Source organism: Plectropomus leopardus, chromosome 4 (assembly GCF_026936395.1).
Source record: "Plectropomus leopardus strain MGB_pleo_1.0 chromosome 4, ASM2693639v1, whole genome shotgun sequence".
NCBI lineage: Eukaryota > Metazoa > Chordata > Actinopteri > Perciformes > Serranidae > Plectropomus > Plectropomus leopardus.
In genome coordinates, this window is record NC_142179.1 from 39073313 (window position 1) to 39090452 (window position 17140).

Here is a 17140-nt window from a genome sequence, read left to right on the forward strand (position 1 = left end):
AAAATTCCACTCAAATTTGTATAAATCAGAATGTAGTTATAATCCAAATTTGATAGATGACTTTCTCAATAATGCACCCCACCCACAGCTTAAAGACGATGAAGAGGCCTATTTGGAAGCAGATGTACACGAAACAGATATTAAGGCAGCCATTAAAGCTATCGCTGTTGGCAAAGCGCCTGGACAGGATGGTTATAGTATAGAATTTTAGAAATGTTTCCAGGACGTCCTGTCTGTCATTCTAACCTTATATAAAGACGTTTTTGCCACACAGTCGATGCCTGGCACTATGAATACAGCTGTTATTTCTTTATTGCCAAAACCAGGTAAAGACTATCAAATGGGCAATTTCAGACCTCTTAGCTTGTTAAATAACGATTATAAAATATTTGCTAAGACTCTTGCTGTACATCTTGAGAAAGTCATCTCCTCATTAATTCACTTAGATCAAGCGGGCTTTATTGCTGGATGCAATGTTGCTCATAATATGAGAAGACTGTTTCATGTAATGTCAGCATCCCTTAAGCACCCAGCAGTTGCAACTTCACTTGATGCTGAAAAAGCATTTGACTGGATTGAGTGGTCTTATTTTTTCCATATTCTGCCAAAATTTGGTTTTCGTACATTTTGTATTTGATTGATTAAAGTTCTCTACCAACTGCTTCTGCAAAACTAATAGTTTAATATCCCCCCCTTTCCAGCTTTTTAGATCCACCAGGCAGGGATGCCCAGCCTCACCAGTTATCTTCACATCAGCACTAGAGCCCCTTGCATGTGCCATTAGGGCAAATTAGAACATAACCGGTATCAACCGGTATAACTTTTCGATCATATTTTTTAAGCCAGCCTTTATCAGGTGATATTTTATTGACATTGTCTAGACCAGGCCAAGAGTGAGGTCATCTCTTTAAATCACCTTACACACTCTGTGCATCTTATATCAACCCCTATTGTGTGGAAGTCTCAGGGCATGAGATATCTAGGAGTTAATATTAAATCACTGATAGATAACATTCTTAAGTTAAATGGTCCCAACCTTTGGAAATCTGTCAGAGAAGATTTGAAGAGATAAACAAACTTACCATTATCTCTGTGGGGGAGGGCAGAAGTTTTTAAAATGAAATTACTAGACTGACTTTTCTTCTTTCCACATTCTCACTAAAAAAATTTCCAGAAATGAAATCAACAAATTGTTTTCACTGTTATTATGGAAAGATAAAAAGCCTAAAATTAATCTTAAGTAATCCATTCCTAGGAACAACGGTGGATTAGGGATACTGGATGTGTATCATTATGACCTAGTTTACAATGGTCAATATTCACTATCTTGGGCCTACAAAACATATAATACAGAGGTAGGTAGCTGGAGATGGCCAGAGCAGAACATTGTGTATGAAAATTATAAAGATGTTTCTCTAGCCTCATTCTGGTATTATCCTAAATATGACAAGCACATCCAAAACCCTTTAATTCTGTTTTCAAGTGAAGTGGCCAAAGCATTACATAAATCTCTTAAAATCAATGGCTTATCCATGCCTTCTTGTACCATTTGGAAGAACCCACTTTTCACCGCTGGGGTAAAATGACTTTCAAATGACATGGCAAAGTAAAAATATCAATGAGTTGGGTTACTTACTGAAGGACAGAGAATTAATGAGTTTTCATGCTTTTGAGACAAATTTTGACTCAAATGACTCAAACTTCTTCCAATACTTACAGTTAAAATCTATTCTGTGCAATGATAACCTCCAAAACATATTTCTTGGCAGCAATGAATCTACTGACAAGTCAGTTATGAGATTTGGCCAACAGCAGAGGAACCGTCTGAAAACTATACAGATTACTATGTCATAATTTTTTCGACCGCAGTGTATCAATGAAAGAACAGTGGGAGAGAGATCTGGGTGCAATACTCACAACAGAGCAGTGGGAAGCTATACTCAAAGAACTATCTTTCCAAATGTGTGAGACATAAAGTTATACAATTAAAGATTTTACTTAGGTCATATATTACCCCACACAAACTGAAGACAATGAACTGTAATATCTCAGACTTGACCGGCCCACTAATGCATCAGCTTTGGTACTGCCCAGAGGTTAGAAGATTGTGGATAGAAGAAAGATTTTTTGCATAAAACTATGAATGTAAACTCCCAATTAAGTCCATTAGCAGGATTACTGGGAAAGAAGATGGAGTCACGTAAAAAAATTACAACACTTGATTGGCCAAGCGTTTTCTCAGTAAAACATACAATTCTTATTGATTGGAAGGTGAGAAAAAAGCAAACTGTCTCAATTTAGACTGCTGGCTTAATGATTATTTACATTTGGCTTTTATGGAACAAACAGCATCTGTTCTTCAAGATCTGAGCAGTAACCACACAGACTCTCTTAGCTTAATTATGACTGCTTTGAGTCTTTACCAGCATAAGGATACACGCTAATAATGTTAATAAAAACCAATGGAGACTGAGTCCCTGTTTCGCTTTCTTTATCCATTGATGTCATTTTTGTTGTTGTCTTGTCTTTCTGTTCAAGTACACTTGTAGATGAAATTAGCATACATGGTGTATGCTGTTGATTCTATGATGGAAATTATATGGCCCATACTGGTGTTAAACACCGTTTACAGACACATCTATAGAGGCCCTTACTGATATACCCTACACCGATTTAGATCCACGTAGGAATTTTGCATGCCAGTATTTCTGACATATTTTGTTGTAAACCTGTTTTTTAAAGGATGTACAGTTAACTGCACCTCCCCTCCCCCCTGGGATGCATGATGAATCTTTGTTGTTGTTTACTGTTCCAATAATGAAATTCTTTCTGATGGTTAGAGCCAATAATATGAATGATATGAATGATAAAGTTCTGATGGCCTCTGTTCGGCAAATTAACATGTTTGATTAGATGAATTCAGAGTTTTTGTGAAGTCTACTGATGGGTTCAGCTAGAGATTATTGGTTATTTTGTGAGTTTCAGCCATTGGGAGCAGTTGAATGAAAACAAAAAACAAAAAGTCCACATCAAGCATTAATCATTATCATTTTGTTGATGTTGTTGCTGTTGTTTGTTTATTGATTGTTTTTTTTTTGTTTTGTTTTGTTTTTTTGCTGTATGTGGTGTTGTTGTTGGTGGTTGTGATGTACTGCGACTATTATTGTTCTTGCTAATGTTATGTTTTATGTATTGTGTCCCCTGTTGTTCACGAAAATAAAGAATATATTAAAAAAAAACAATACTACTCAACTAAAACACAAGAAATTGTGCTCCAGAAAAGGATAAGCACTCAATGAAGAACCTAGGGTCAATGATCAGCAATTATGGCTTAAATATAAAGGCCATATAGCAGTAATAGAAAAGTCTATTCAAGTCAAGTCAAGTCAATTTTATTTATAGAGCCCATTATCACAAAACATGTTTTGCCTCAGAGGGCTTTACAGCGTACGACATCCCTCTGCCCTTTGACCCTCACATCACCCAAGGGAAAACTCCCGAAAAAGAACCCCTGTAACGGGGGAAAAAAAAGGAAGAAACCTCAGGAAGAGCGGTAGAGGATGATGAGGGATCCCTCTTCCAGGACGGACAGACGTGCAATAGATGTCGTAAATAACAAATGAAATACAATCATGGAAAAAAGGAAAGAGAAAGAGAGAGGAGAGAAGAGGGGGAGAGAGGCACAGCAATAATAGAAACAGATGCATGTCATATTACAATAACAACAGGTGTGAAATTATTATTTGCACTCTATGATGATGTTGAGGGTGATGATAAGAGTCTCATGCATATGATGATAGGGAGGTGTCCAAAGTCAAGATCACAGCATCGGCGCAACCAGGACCAGATCTCGATCAGGGCAAGCGGGGGGCACAGTATCAGTACAGCCACAGCACGAGCACAACCAAAGGCAGGGTCACAGCATCAGCACAGCTATCACCACGGTCAGGCACAGCCAAGGTTACAGCCAGGATCCGGGAAAACTAGGAAAAAAGGAGCAGGAATGCTCCGGAGAGGCAACAGGATTAGCGTAGTGCAATTCAACAGACCCAGGCTCCGTAATCGCGAGCCCCAGGTAGTGACAGTAGCACATGGCTATCACAGATGTAAGGCTAAGCTGAACTACTGAGGCTAAGCTAAACTTGCAAACGGCAATGCAGTTAATAGACATGCATGAGAGAAGGAAAAGGAGCTCAGCGTATCATAGGCTCATTGGCTGAGCCAGCCCTAATTATAAGCTTTATCAAAGTGGAAGGTCTTACGTCTACCCTTAAAAGTTGAAACGGTGTCTGCCTCCCTGACCGAGTCAGAGAGCAGTGAAGACAGTGAACAGAGTTTCTCAACAATTATTAAATGTATTATCATCACAATTTATACAGACAGTCATGATTTCCAGAGGATGATTTCTAAATACTTTCTAATCCTCGATATTTTTATGTTTTTCACATTTTCCCAGCTGTTCACAAATGCCTCGATGCCTATTGGATAGATTGTCATAACATTTGGCACACACATTCATAGTCCCCAGAGGTTAGATGTGATCACAACAATAGTCTAGTATGTATACATGAAAACATACATAAAGAGCGGGGAAGGTAAAGCATGTAACACAGTAATCTTCTAAAGGTACAAAACTACCAAATTTTAAAAAAACTTTCAGTTTTGTTTGTTGTTGTCTTTTGTTTTTACAATAACATGGCTAACATGGTAATTTCAGTGATTTAGCATTTTCATCAGAAAACTTACTTATATACTAAATCCTGAAATATGTTTTCCGTAATCCAATTTAATAAATGATTGTTTAAATAACTGAAATCATGATTTAGCTTATTTTTCTATACTTAATGTAAATATCATCTGTGCCCCATTAACTCTGTTGGATGTTGAATTAGGTGATATTGAATTAAATGCCAATGAAGATCACCCCAAAAAGTCTAAAAGGAAGAAATTAAAATTTTTGAAAAATGATTAAGGATCTCACATGATTAATTTTAAAACACGGGCACCTTGAAACAGAGTTTCATATACATGTAAATGTATACATGTTGAACTACATTCATGACAAAAGACACAGTCTTTGGCGTTGGCAGAAGTAGTGATATGAAAGCCATATCATTTACTCTGGAAAAATGTCCAGATTGTGGATTCATTTGACTTCAACATAATCAAACACAAACCAAACAAAAACACTTCACTGTGTGTTTGTATACAGCACATATATTGTATGCAGAGCCATGTCTCCTCCAAACATGGTGCATCGCATAGTCTTGTCTAACCACGTTACATTCTCCCAGTAAGCTTCTCCAAATGTTGTACAGCAAAATTCAAACAAACTTTTCAGCAACAATACAATGTGCCATGTTTGGAGTGGAAATGGCTCTGCATTTGAACCTAAAAAAAATCAATGCTACAGTGAAGTTCAGATGCGGAAGCATCATATTATCGGGCTGTTTATCTTCCAAGAGAACCAGCAGAATCAAATTATTAAAGGAAATAGCCATGTTACAAGAAATTCTTTAAAAAGAATCTTGCCATCCACCAGGATGATGAGGATGAAACAAAGGTGGACCTTACAGCAGGAAGGACAATGAAACAAATCAAAATGCAGAGAAGACTTTCGGTTGCGCCCAGATGAAGAATTACGCTTAAACCTAATGGAACATTTATGGAAGGAACCGAAGATTAAGATTCACCTGCGGAACCAACAGAATCTTTCAGATCTAAAGACCATTCATGTGAAAGAATGAACTGAAATCCCATCTGAACACTTGGACACTTCATATATTGCAGCTGGCAGTGCAACACAAGCTCCTCCATCAAAGATAAATACATGTTAGTTGCCATGTTCAGTACTTTTTTTCCTGTTTCATTCTATAAATAATAAAATTTTCTTTAGCTGTGTGTTCTATTGAGTTAATACCGCTCGCCTCCTGCACCCCCCCACAGCAAAGCAAGTTGAGTGTCCCTGCCATAGAAAAAAAAATAGTGAGGAGAAAAAGAATGTAGAAAAATTACAATGTATATGCTCCGTAATATTGTTGTCATCTATACCTTAATGTGTAATTCTTGATTTAGCACTTTAACTCTCTGTTAGCTTTATTTTAATAAACAAATCCACTCTACTTCAACTCAATTCTATTTATGGCTGCACCAATCCATCAAATGGAAATATCCTAGATATTTTGCACATCATTTTCAACTACTAAACATTCAACCTGTAATATCTGGTAACTTCGTAAACTGTGAGATTGCCCAAATGGGCTAAAACAGATTTATGTGGGTTTAAAAATACAACACGGGTTTAAATATGATTATCACCAAATCAACCTACAATCACAACCTTAAAACTTCGAAGATGCTATGTGATAAAGCCGCTGTTGGATTATTACAAAAACTGCTCTGGGTGATTTTAGGATTGGGGTTGGATTGGATTATGGTTCAGTTATATAAGGCAACTGCACGGGATTGGTGTCTTGAGCCGAGCATGCGCAGTGTCGCTGCTAACAACAGAAGGAACTATAAGCGTGTTTACGGAATTTAAGTTAAACAGTGAGAGTTTTAAAGAAGGGAAAAGCTTCATGTGCAGAGTACAGGTGAGTTGTGCTTTTATGTGTGTATCTTCACACAGCTTTCCGCGTCTCGGCACGGCTGTGTGTGTGTGTGTGTGTGTGTGAGTGTGTGTGGATGTATGCGTGTATTAGTACTCGGTTTGTTCTCTTGTGGAATTAGGATGCACAACGAGGACGGCCGCGGAATCTGCTGGTGTGGAAAGCAGGCAGGCAGAATGAAATGACTATGGCATGTGCGCGCGGTGTGGCAGCCCCACCGGTAGCACACACAACACCGGGAGTCCCCGCTGCTGCACCGGGCCGGCGGGAGGCCACTAACCATAAAAATATTCTCTAGTTTTTATCGGGAACAAAATGTTCAGACTCATCCGAATAGGCAGTTGCTGCTTGATATCTTCCCACAGTTCCCCCGTGAGCGCACCCGCGCTGTCAGCGCTCTTTGTTTACACTAAGTCTTTGTTTCTCTGATACTTTTAGTTATGTTCAGGCTCAGTTTTTGTTTTATTGCTTATGTTTTCTGTGGTTTTGGACACACACACTACGACTTTGAAGTTTTTTAAAATCATTACCGAAATTTCATTTGATTTTTTTCCACCTATGTAATATGGAAGAGACTTAAAGAGCAAAATGGTCAGGGATGAGTTTGCATGTGAGAAATATGTTGCGAGGTTGTGTTTGCTGAGCTGTTTGCCGCTGCCATTAGAACACTTTCACTCACAGCGTGCTTGCCACAGAGCACACCCCTTCCCCGACACACACACACACACACACACACACACACACACACACACACACGTCCCACTCGCTACTACTGAATTGGGAACTCTTTGTTCCCTTTTATTTTTGCGCGCTTTCAGACATCCTACCCTGGCTGTGTTCTCGCTGTCTCGTTTGTGTGAATGAAATAAAAAGTGCACACTCAATGTTCTGTGCAGCAGCATTTGTCTACATTCGCGTTCTTAAATGTTGTGTGTTCTGGTTTAACATCCTCTTTTCATGCACTTAATCAAAAGTCCGTTTTAAACGAGTTTCCAGTGTGCCCAATAACTGAAGGATGAAGCAGCCATACAGCATGGCCTACCCTCACACTAGAACAAGATGTACTAAAAGTATCTGTGTGGTTTTGTCCTTTTATCTGTGTTAAAATGACTCCTCAGAACCTTCCAATTTGTCCATCTTTATCTTATGAAAGCAACTTACACAAAATAGTTGTGAAAGAAAATGTCAGCTGCAAATTGCAATCAGAATGTTAAGACCAAGTACAAGAGAAACAGCTGAAATAAAAACAAGATGAAAAAGAAAAAGTGGTGCTTGAAAATTTCTAATATTTCTGTAGCATAATTTGAAATATGTAACTATGATAATTATAAATACATTTTTTTCCGAGATTTTTTTTCTTTTTTTCCCTAGAAATTTTTCCCTACCTTTTTTTTTATACGAATCTACTCATTTTGCAGGACATTTCTTACCAAGCTGCTCATTGCCTCTTTTCCATGTTTTTGAAATTTAAATTTTCACCAGGGTTCAAAGGTTTATATACTTGTGAAAGGTGTCCAAAAGCAGCACGTGGAAAGTGATGTTGCCTCAGGTTTCAGAGGATCAAAGGTCAAACTGGTCTGTTCCATTATGGAATTTTCTGGAAAACAGTGGAAATGGCAGATGCACAGATACATAAAATCGTCTACGGCCCACTGTAGAGGATTTATGGGCACCAATTGGCAGAAATGGTAATAATATTCATAAATATGTTTCATTAGTATATAATAACCTGGAAGTCATTGTGTTTTAAGCCTCATTCCCACTGCACAAAAAACCCACTAACATCTGGCTTTTTAATGCAATGAGAATGCATATGATCAGCATTCACACCTGGGTCAATGACTGCAATAGACACAGGTTTTTATCACCTTCAGCTCTGATCGGCATTGATGGGAGCGTAACATTAGGGAGAATGTGGAAATTTCACCTCCTCAACCAACAAGATGCAATGACATGCCCTCACTAATTACCCTGTCTCCTCAGCAGCAGCAGCTAAAGCTTCGATCCATCCATCGATCGTTGAGTTTCCATAGACCTCTGTTCCTGCTGCTGTCTACTGTTTACCTGTTCTCCTGCCTATCTGTGATGTCACATGGACACACCAACAAAACAACCTACATACACACACAAAAGCTGACAGAAATGCAGACTAGTCTGCTGCTGTGGTGTCTTCACTGGCAATGGGAATACAGTGCTGCCCACATTTAGCAGGTTTACCCATGATTGAAAAACCTGCATGCAAACGCTAATTTTGGAAGGAAAGGGATGATACTTAACTCACATTGAGCGCTTTATTTCTGCATACAGAGCGACTTCCTCTTCCATAGAGTCTGCGATGTTGTTCTTCAGTAGAATGGGCAAATCAAACATCAGCCGCATTTGCCTGCCTGTTAAAGGTGGGAATAATGCACTGCTATAATGCCTCACCGTTTTATATATAACATATTATGGAAATGGGGGCAGAGTTGTCTGGCATTTGAGCCAGTAACAAAAGTAGTAGCAGTGTCATAACAAGGTCTGTATAAATTTAAAACTGGAAACACATGACTGTGTGGTGCGACAATATGTGACATTTGGATGACTTGTTGCACATGTGACCCACAGCGGGAAATTTAAACAATAGCCGTTTTTGGTTAGTGGCTAATTCAAAAAAGAAGAACAGCAACTGTAAATGTCTACAAAGTGGGAAAACAATGAGTTTTGAAAGCACTTTACCCTCTGAACAGAAGACGCGATCATCCGCCATATGCAAGGGATGCTAACCCCTAATGTCAGATTGTATTTCACTTAACTACATCAACAATACATCAATAAATGGATTCTCGCCCTGTGCTTGTATACTAGACAAGGATACAATTAAATGGCCTAATGCAACTTTAACTGTAGCTCCACTTATCTGTGCTTGGAAATGTACTGACTGGTTCCTTCATCAGCTGCAGTCTCATTTATTGTTATGTATTTTGAAATCAAAAATTGGAGATTTGTGGCTAATGAAGCATTCGGGTCCTGTTGGCAGAATGGGAAGAACAGGGAAACCTCATTCAAACATTATCCCAAGATGACCTTGTATTCACAAGTCACAGATGGAAATAAGGCCTTATTGAGCAGTTTGTACTGTAGACATGATTAAAATGGTGAAGAGTTCCTTTGTAAAAAATAATGCAAGTGTTCATATTAGATTTTACTGAGATGCTGCTGCCAGTGGTATGCTCCTTTGTTTGATACAGTTTAAGAACAAATATTACTGGGACAGCTTTTCCCATCAGGTATTGAAGTGGTTGGGTAAGGAGCCCAATGTAGAGCTGTTTAAGAGAAAGCAGGAGTGAAGTGTGTGGTTTATGTGTGTGTTTGTGGAATTCTCTACTCCCTGGCCTGAGGGAGCACTGGGCCTACTTTCAGCAGAGCTATGATGCATCTACACACAGTCAGTATCCAGGTTTGTTTTCTTTCTCTGTCTCTCTCTCTGGCCCACAAAAGCCATGCATGGCTGGTAACTGTGTGTGTGTGTGTGTGTGTGTGTGTGTGTGTGTGTGTGTGTGTGTGTGTGTGTGTGTGTGTGTGTGTGTGTGTGTGTGTGGCTGAGGCATACAACTGCAAGGCCATAATAATGAATTCAGTCACCCACATCTGTAAAATGACTGTTTCAGGACCTGCAGCTGTTTGGATCTTTCTGCTCTTTCTGCACAAGACTATAGTTATGAGCCTAAACAAAGTTCCCAACATAGAACAGCTGCATTAGTGAACTACCTGAAAATTTAAATGAACAGTACAGTTTACATCACAGTATTAAACTGTAATCTGTTCAGAGACTACTAATGCGCTGTATAGAAAACCACTGAAGGTCGTGCTCTTATTTTGGTAGAGTTTGAGCTCTGTCAGGAAGAGTAGCCTGATTAAAGAAGTAGTTCACTGATATAAAGAAGGCCTTCACATAAAACTAGTCCATCCCTACAGTAGAAAGAAGCAAAAACTTTTGAATTTGGGGCTACATGAGCAGAGAAACCAGAGAAAAGGGTGCTTTTGCTCAAGAGGTAGAAAGCCTACAACTACAAAGTATCCCTTCAAGGTCCTGTCTTGATTCAAAGCATTTATAATCACACAACACAGTATACCCCTTAAATACGAGACTGCTGTGAGCATGCATGTGAATAAATATCTGCTGCTCAGGTCTTGCTTACAGTCTACCCCGCAAGCAGCTGAAAATACAGACTGCTTATATCACATCAGGGTGCATTTAATTGCATTTTAACAAACAGTTGTTTGTATTACAGCAGTTTAATGATACAGAAGTGGCATTCAAACTCCCTGCCCAAAGGGAGTGGTTAGCTCTGACAAACAAACACACATAATAACTGGAGCGGGTGATGCTTGTGACAGCAGTATGTTTACATGCACAGTTTCGTTGAGCTATAGTTATAGCTCTATTAGGCCATTTAATGTGACTCCTGTCCTTGCCCCAGACACAAGCACCAGGGGAGAATCCATTTATTAATGAAGTATGTCTGACTCCTCCACAGCAGGTGGAGATATGCCCCCTCTTAGCTAGTTGTTATAAATCTATATTATTTATACAGTCTATGATATAGACCCCATGTAGACCCAGCATAACTGTTTATTTGCAATACCTTTGCAGTAGAAATCCACCCGTCAAGTCCATGTAATCAGTCGAGGCTAAGCAAACTCTGCCTTCATTGATTAGTGTGAAGCCACCTAAAAAAATCAGTTTAAGTGTACGCTATATTTAGAATATTTACTGCTTTACCTTGCTGTCAGACAGCCCTTACTGACAGGGATTTGAAGCAGTTATACCTAAAACACTAGACTCCACTGAGAGCTCATTTTCCTCCACTGAACACTGACCTGCTGTTCCACCGCTGCCTCCATCAGCTTTTATGTTGGTAATGAGGAGACATTCAAATAATGTCATTCAAAACACTTACACTTATACTGTTTTCTTTTTAGGTGGCTAACTTATGTTTTGCTGCAGCCCCGTCCACAGGAGGACATCGCTTAGCTCCGGTGCCAGTGTTGTGGGACTTTACTTAATTTATCAGTAGTGGTGGATAGCTGGGGTGTGACTTTTGTATTTAAAAAAATGTAAAATACTACCTTTTTAAGTGGTGTGTCCCTCACCTAAAATTAAAAACACACGTCCCGGGGTGCCTGCTGACTCAGTGCATAGAGCTTTTTAAATCTCTTGCGGTGGGATGCATGTTGTCACAACTTCACACCAGTGCCACCCATGTTCATATCTTTTTGGCTTTATGTTTTGCACAGACATTGTTACGGTGGTGTTACTACAGTTCAGAGTTGAGACAACTCTGTTCCTGCTTTCTGCAAATCACACGTTGGTGTGGTATTCCCACTTTGAACAGGAAGTGAGTTGATCAGGTTGTTGATTGTTAGTCCACTCCTCTTTATTGGTTGTGTGAAGTTGCTGGATGTTGGCAGGAGGTGGAACACACTGTTGCACACACTGATCCAGAGCACCCCAAACATGCTCAGTGGGTGACATGTTTGGTGAGTGTGCAGGTCATGTAAGAACTGGGATGTTTTCCACTTCCAGGGATTGTGTTGAAATCATTGCAACATGGAGCCGTGTATTATCATGCTGCAACATGAGGTCATGGCGGCAGATGAATGACATGATGATGGCTCACAGGATTTTGTCAATTGGAAGAAGGTCCAATATCAACTTACTGATCATACTTCCATTAATAAATCAGTTCTCCCCTGGTGCTTGTACACTGGGACATGTACAGGAGTCCAATTAAATTGCCTAATTGAGCTATAAGCATAGCTTGACATAACTGTGTATGGAAACATACTGAGTGTGAGCCTCTTCAGGCACAGTGTGACTGTGTTACAGTGTGTATGTTCACTGATTCCTATGTTCATAGAACTGATCCTAGTAAGTTTTGTTTTATAAAGACTTTTATTTAGTCATGTGGTAATTACAAAACAGTATGATGTAGAAATGACTCTATTCTATATGAGCTACCTTTAGTGGAAAGGATATGTTTTTGCTGTTCAAGAGGACATCGAGGCAGGACAGTTGTGTGGTGGTCACAGACAGGTGCTGTTTGGATACTTCAGGGGTACGGTTTTGCATTTCTTGTGTTTGCACAAACCCGACAGTGTGTCTTGGATCAGTTTTTAGGGAGACTTGCATTTAAGTACTTTTTGATTGAGAATATACCTTACTCAATGCAATGAGCCCTTCACAAGATATTCTTGCTGGTCATTTGAAACCAATTCCAATATAACCAAATGTGGTTATAAAAGTCATAGTCAGACTTGTTTTTCATTGACTCAAACTCAACATTTTGAAAATCAAGCACACCCTTTCCTAGAGCTCTGCCCGTCCGCCCAAAGTCCAAACAGAGGTTTCAGCATGGGTTGAAAGTCACGACACACTGCCTCTCTTGTTGTTTTGAAACTTCGCTATCTCATTTTGATTCCAGACAGTATGCGCATCGAGAGAGAGAGCACAAGTGACAACAAGTAGAAGCAGGTAGAGCAGATGTGTATGTGCCGGTGATGGTGACAATGAGGCTGCAGTGAGAGGAGCAGTGAAACGCGGCTGTGTGATGTGTCAACAGCTGAGGCTGTTTGTGTGAGAGAATAAATCCTACAACTCTTAAAGACCCGAGACACGATTCCATGTCTAGCTCGCCAGCTGCTGATTAAAGTGACAGAAGTTAGCCCTGAAGTTAGCAAGCTCAGTTAACTTCCCATGGGAAACTGACCAGGCTGCCTTAAGGTGGACTGTTAAAGTGGACCAGCTTTTCTCATTGTAGTGACACTCCCAGCTGCTTCTAAACAGATCATGGAGAAATTTCTATCTGCTGAATCTGTCCTGAGTTAGTGGAACAATTATTGATCCTTACTCAAATTTTATTTTGCTGTTATTGATACAGTGACTGTAATTGTTAAATTATATTAGTTGGGTTAGGTTTTATTATTATGTGAATGTGAACAAACTACAGTAATGTGCAAGATGTGTTACACAGTCATGGCTGCACCGCTAAGCTTTTATTGGTTTTCATTTTACTTGTATTTAAAGTTAAAGGACATCCAGTGTTAAAAAGAAACACCAGAGTTAATGTTCAATAACTGCATGATGTTCTGAAGGCCAATGAGTAATCATGTTAAATAATCTAGAGTTCAGTATCAGTCAAAATAATTGTGATTGATATGCAATAATCGAGCAGCCCTATAGCTGCTTATTTATTGTCACTGAATCTTAATAAATCAAAACAGCTCTACCTGGATACATAATTGGAAGAAATGGTAAGAAACTAAAGTTGGCTTCTTAACTTAGCTACAGCTAACTTTAGAAAGTAACTTTCACAGTGTATTGGTTTAACAAGAGATCACTGAGGATTAACTTAGATTTGTAGTGGCAGGTGGAGTGGATCAGGTTACCATTGCCACATGGTAACTTCAGGTCTGTTCCACAGAGACTCTCAAGAGGGAAACTTTTTGGTTTAGAGGCATGTGCTGGGATTGGGAGAGCCATGTTGTTCTCTGGTTTAGGTTTGATTAGATTAATCTGAGTGATGATTTTCTAATATATTTCGGCAATCAATTTTGCAAAAGTATTTTGTTTTGCTAAAAGTAAGATACATATCACATCAAAGCTCCATCTTTATGAGAATAAAGATGGACACTGTAGTTTACCTTTTCTCATGTGTTATCCCTGCTTAGTCAGCTAAACTGTACACATTTATTCAGTCCCCATCTGTGTCTTTTGTTTAGTACACACACACACACACACACACACACACACACACACACATATATATAGCTCACGTGTTTCAGCAAGATCTCTGTTCATGTTCAAAACTTTCTGCACATTAAAACACTTGTCACATCTTCAGAAATTATTCGTTTTAATAGTCTCAAACACTTTTGTGTAGTTCACATAAATATGAATACCATATGGATTTATTGTTTCAGGTTTTTATTTTTATTTTTTTCCAGCTTCAGTCTGGAATCATAAAAACCATTTCTATCATCATTTTCAGGATTTTAACCCATTAAATGCGAGTTTGTTTTCAAGATGCCAGTTTTTTTAGAATCATGTGACAGAAATGTGGGACCCCCTCTGGATGAGACAGTTAAACCAGCTTTGTATTGCTCTCCATTCGAGCTGCAAAACAGAGGCTAACTGAAAAATCTTCTGAATAGGCAAACATCTCTCCACTGTGTGGCTTATTGTCCACACAAATATTAACCTCACCACCTCGAATAAAGTACTGCTCACAGCTGCTTTCCTCAGCTTCTCAGTGGGAAACATGCAGCAACACACACTCAAAGGATGAGTCTGCCCAGATGTAGCTACAGCCCCTCACAAATTAGTAAGAAACAGTGTAACCAATCCTATTAGCTATATTAGGTGAGGGAGTCAGGACTGCTTAGAGATCTGTTGACCATTTATGCAGGGGTCTGTAACTCAGAAGTAGAGCAGGTCGTGCTTTAATCAAAGGTCGGCAGTTCGACTCCTTTATGCAACATGTGGTGTGTTTCCTTGGATAAGATACTTAACTCCAAATTGCTCCTGGTGGCTGTTGCATCAGTGTGTAAGTGTGTGTGTGAATGAGTAGCACATTACACCTTGTATGGTAGCCTCAGCCACCAGTGTATAAATGTGTGTGTGTGTGTGTGTGTGTGTGTGTGTGTGTGTGTGTGTGTGAATGATTGATCGTAGTGTGAAAACGCTTTGAGTGGTCAAAAATGACTAGAAAAATGCTTTACAAATGCAGGTCCATTTACCAAACACATTGCTGCAGTGACACTGATGGACAACAGTATTATTCCTGAGGACAATCAGAAGTTGCTGGAAATAAGGAGACCAACTGGTCCACAACTCATCTGCCCATATCATCTCCCTTCATACATCATACCACTTTTGAACTTCAGCAACTTCAGTAGCTTCCTGTTAACTATCAAATGAATTTCAGGATTCTGCTTCTTACCTTAAAGGCCCTTTTTAACCAAGCCCGGCTATCTCTCTGAACTCCTTCATATCAACATACCTGCCTGTACTTTCAGATCCTCCTCTGCAATACTACTCACATCACCATGACTACCATGGGCTCAGAGCCTTCAGCTGCTCTGCCCGCTCTGCTCTGGAACTCTCTCCCACAAGACATTCAGAATATTGACACCCTTTCCATTTTCAAATACTTTGAAAACACACTTTTCAAGCTTGCATATTTGGTCTGATTTTATGGTGACACTGATTTTACACTGATGATGACAATGAAAATTATTTTGTCATTATTATAATAAATTATTACACGGTTCTGTACCTTTGGGTGTGGCCAAAGACAACTCCACAAGTTTTAAAATATATAAGATTATGGAATCTTACCACTGCAGCCATTTCAACCATTGCAGTTTTTTACTTCCCCACAATTCCAATTCCACAATCTACTTGCATCTTGCTTGTGTAGATGGTGTTGTGTGATCCTAACAGGTCAGCACTCTAGAAACACACACAGTTCCTATTTCTACACTGTTCTCAAAGTTCAGTAGTTGATTTAACACGATCAGTTCTGATATAGACCCTGTGGACAGACTCAGGACATTCCACATTTCAAGTTAACAGTTATAAAAGAGCTTGCCTCTATTTGTATGTAATAATTAATCAAAAAAATGTGTAATAGTGTTCAGTGTTAATGGTATAAAACTCCTTAATTTACAATAACATTGAATAACAGAGCTCACACATGCTCATCTCAGCTCATCTCTTGTAGACCACACCAAGCTACAAGATGTATAATAATTAGTAACAAAATTAATGTGCTTCCACTTCCAGACCAAACTGTTACAATTCAGCAAGAGCACTTTGGCATTTCTAAGTTCCAGTAGTCAGACAGTGTAAATGCTGCTGTGCTGCAGGCAGCTTTGAAGCTGCATGGCAGTTATAGTGATGGTATGTAACAATGCCTTAACTACACGTAAAGAGCAGCTAAATTTCTCAGTTTTGGCCCCAATTTCTCAGTTTTGAGCTCAATAAAGTATATCTATCTATCTATCTATCTATCTATGAATAAAGTTGTGCATGTAAAGTTTTGTGTGTGTGTGTGTGTGTGTGTGTGTGTGTGTGTGTCGACAGCAGCAGCTATCAGCTCAGCAGCTCACAGCACTGAACTGTTGACCACATAATTTGTTACAAAATCACTTGTGATTCAACGGGAGCTTTACATTTAAACTATACAGCTGGAGAAAAACAAAATCACCGGTCACAACTGAGCTACTGTGTTTTATCACCAGGCGATCCTGCAGTTTTTCCAGGATTACTTTTGTTGTGCATTAGCATCTTTAACCCTATTTAGGATTTTCATATAATTGAAGGTTTTGGAGCCTCTCCCAAGAACCCAATCAGTTTTTCCCCACTGAACATGAATTCCTACTGCAACAGGAAGCCATCAGCTTCATAATGAATGTGGAAATTTTAACGTGGTGGTTGTAAAAGTAGTCAGAAGAATATGGCAGACAATATTTTTTTATCTGGCTTCCTG

General features: G+C 39.2%; 1 protein-coding gene across 2 annotated transcripts in view; it reads left to right on the forward strand.

The window, feature by feature from the left end:
* The first annotated feature begins 6452 nt into the window (after nt 1-6452).
* The window catches only part of LOC121943972 (uncharacterized), a 37085-nt gene continuing 26397 nt past the window's right edge, over nt 6453-17140 (forward strand). For both annotated transcript variants that reach the window (XM_088077243.1, XM_088077244.1), the window contains exon 1: nt 6453-6593. The gene's annotated coding sequence lies outside the window, so the exon portion shown is untranslated. The remainder of the gene's footprint in view (nt 6594-17140) is intronic.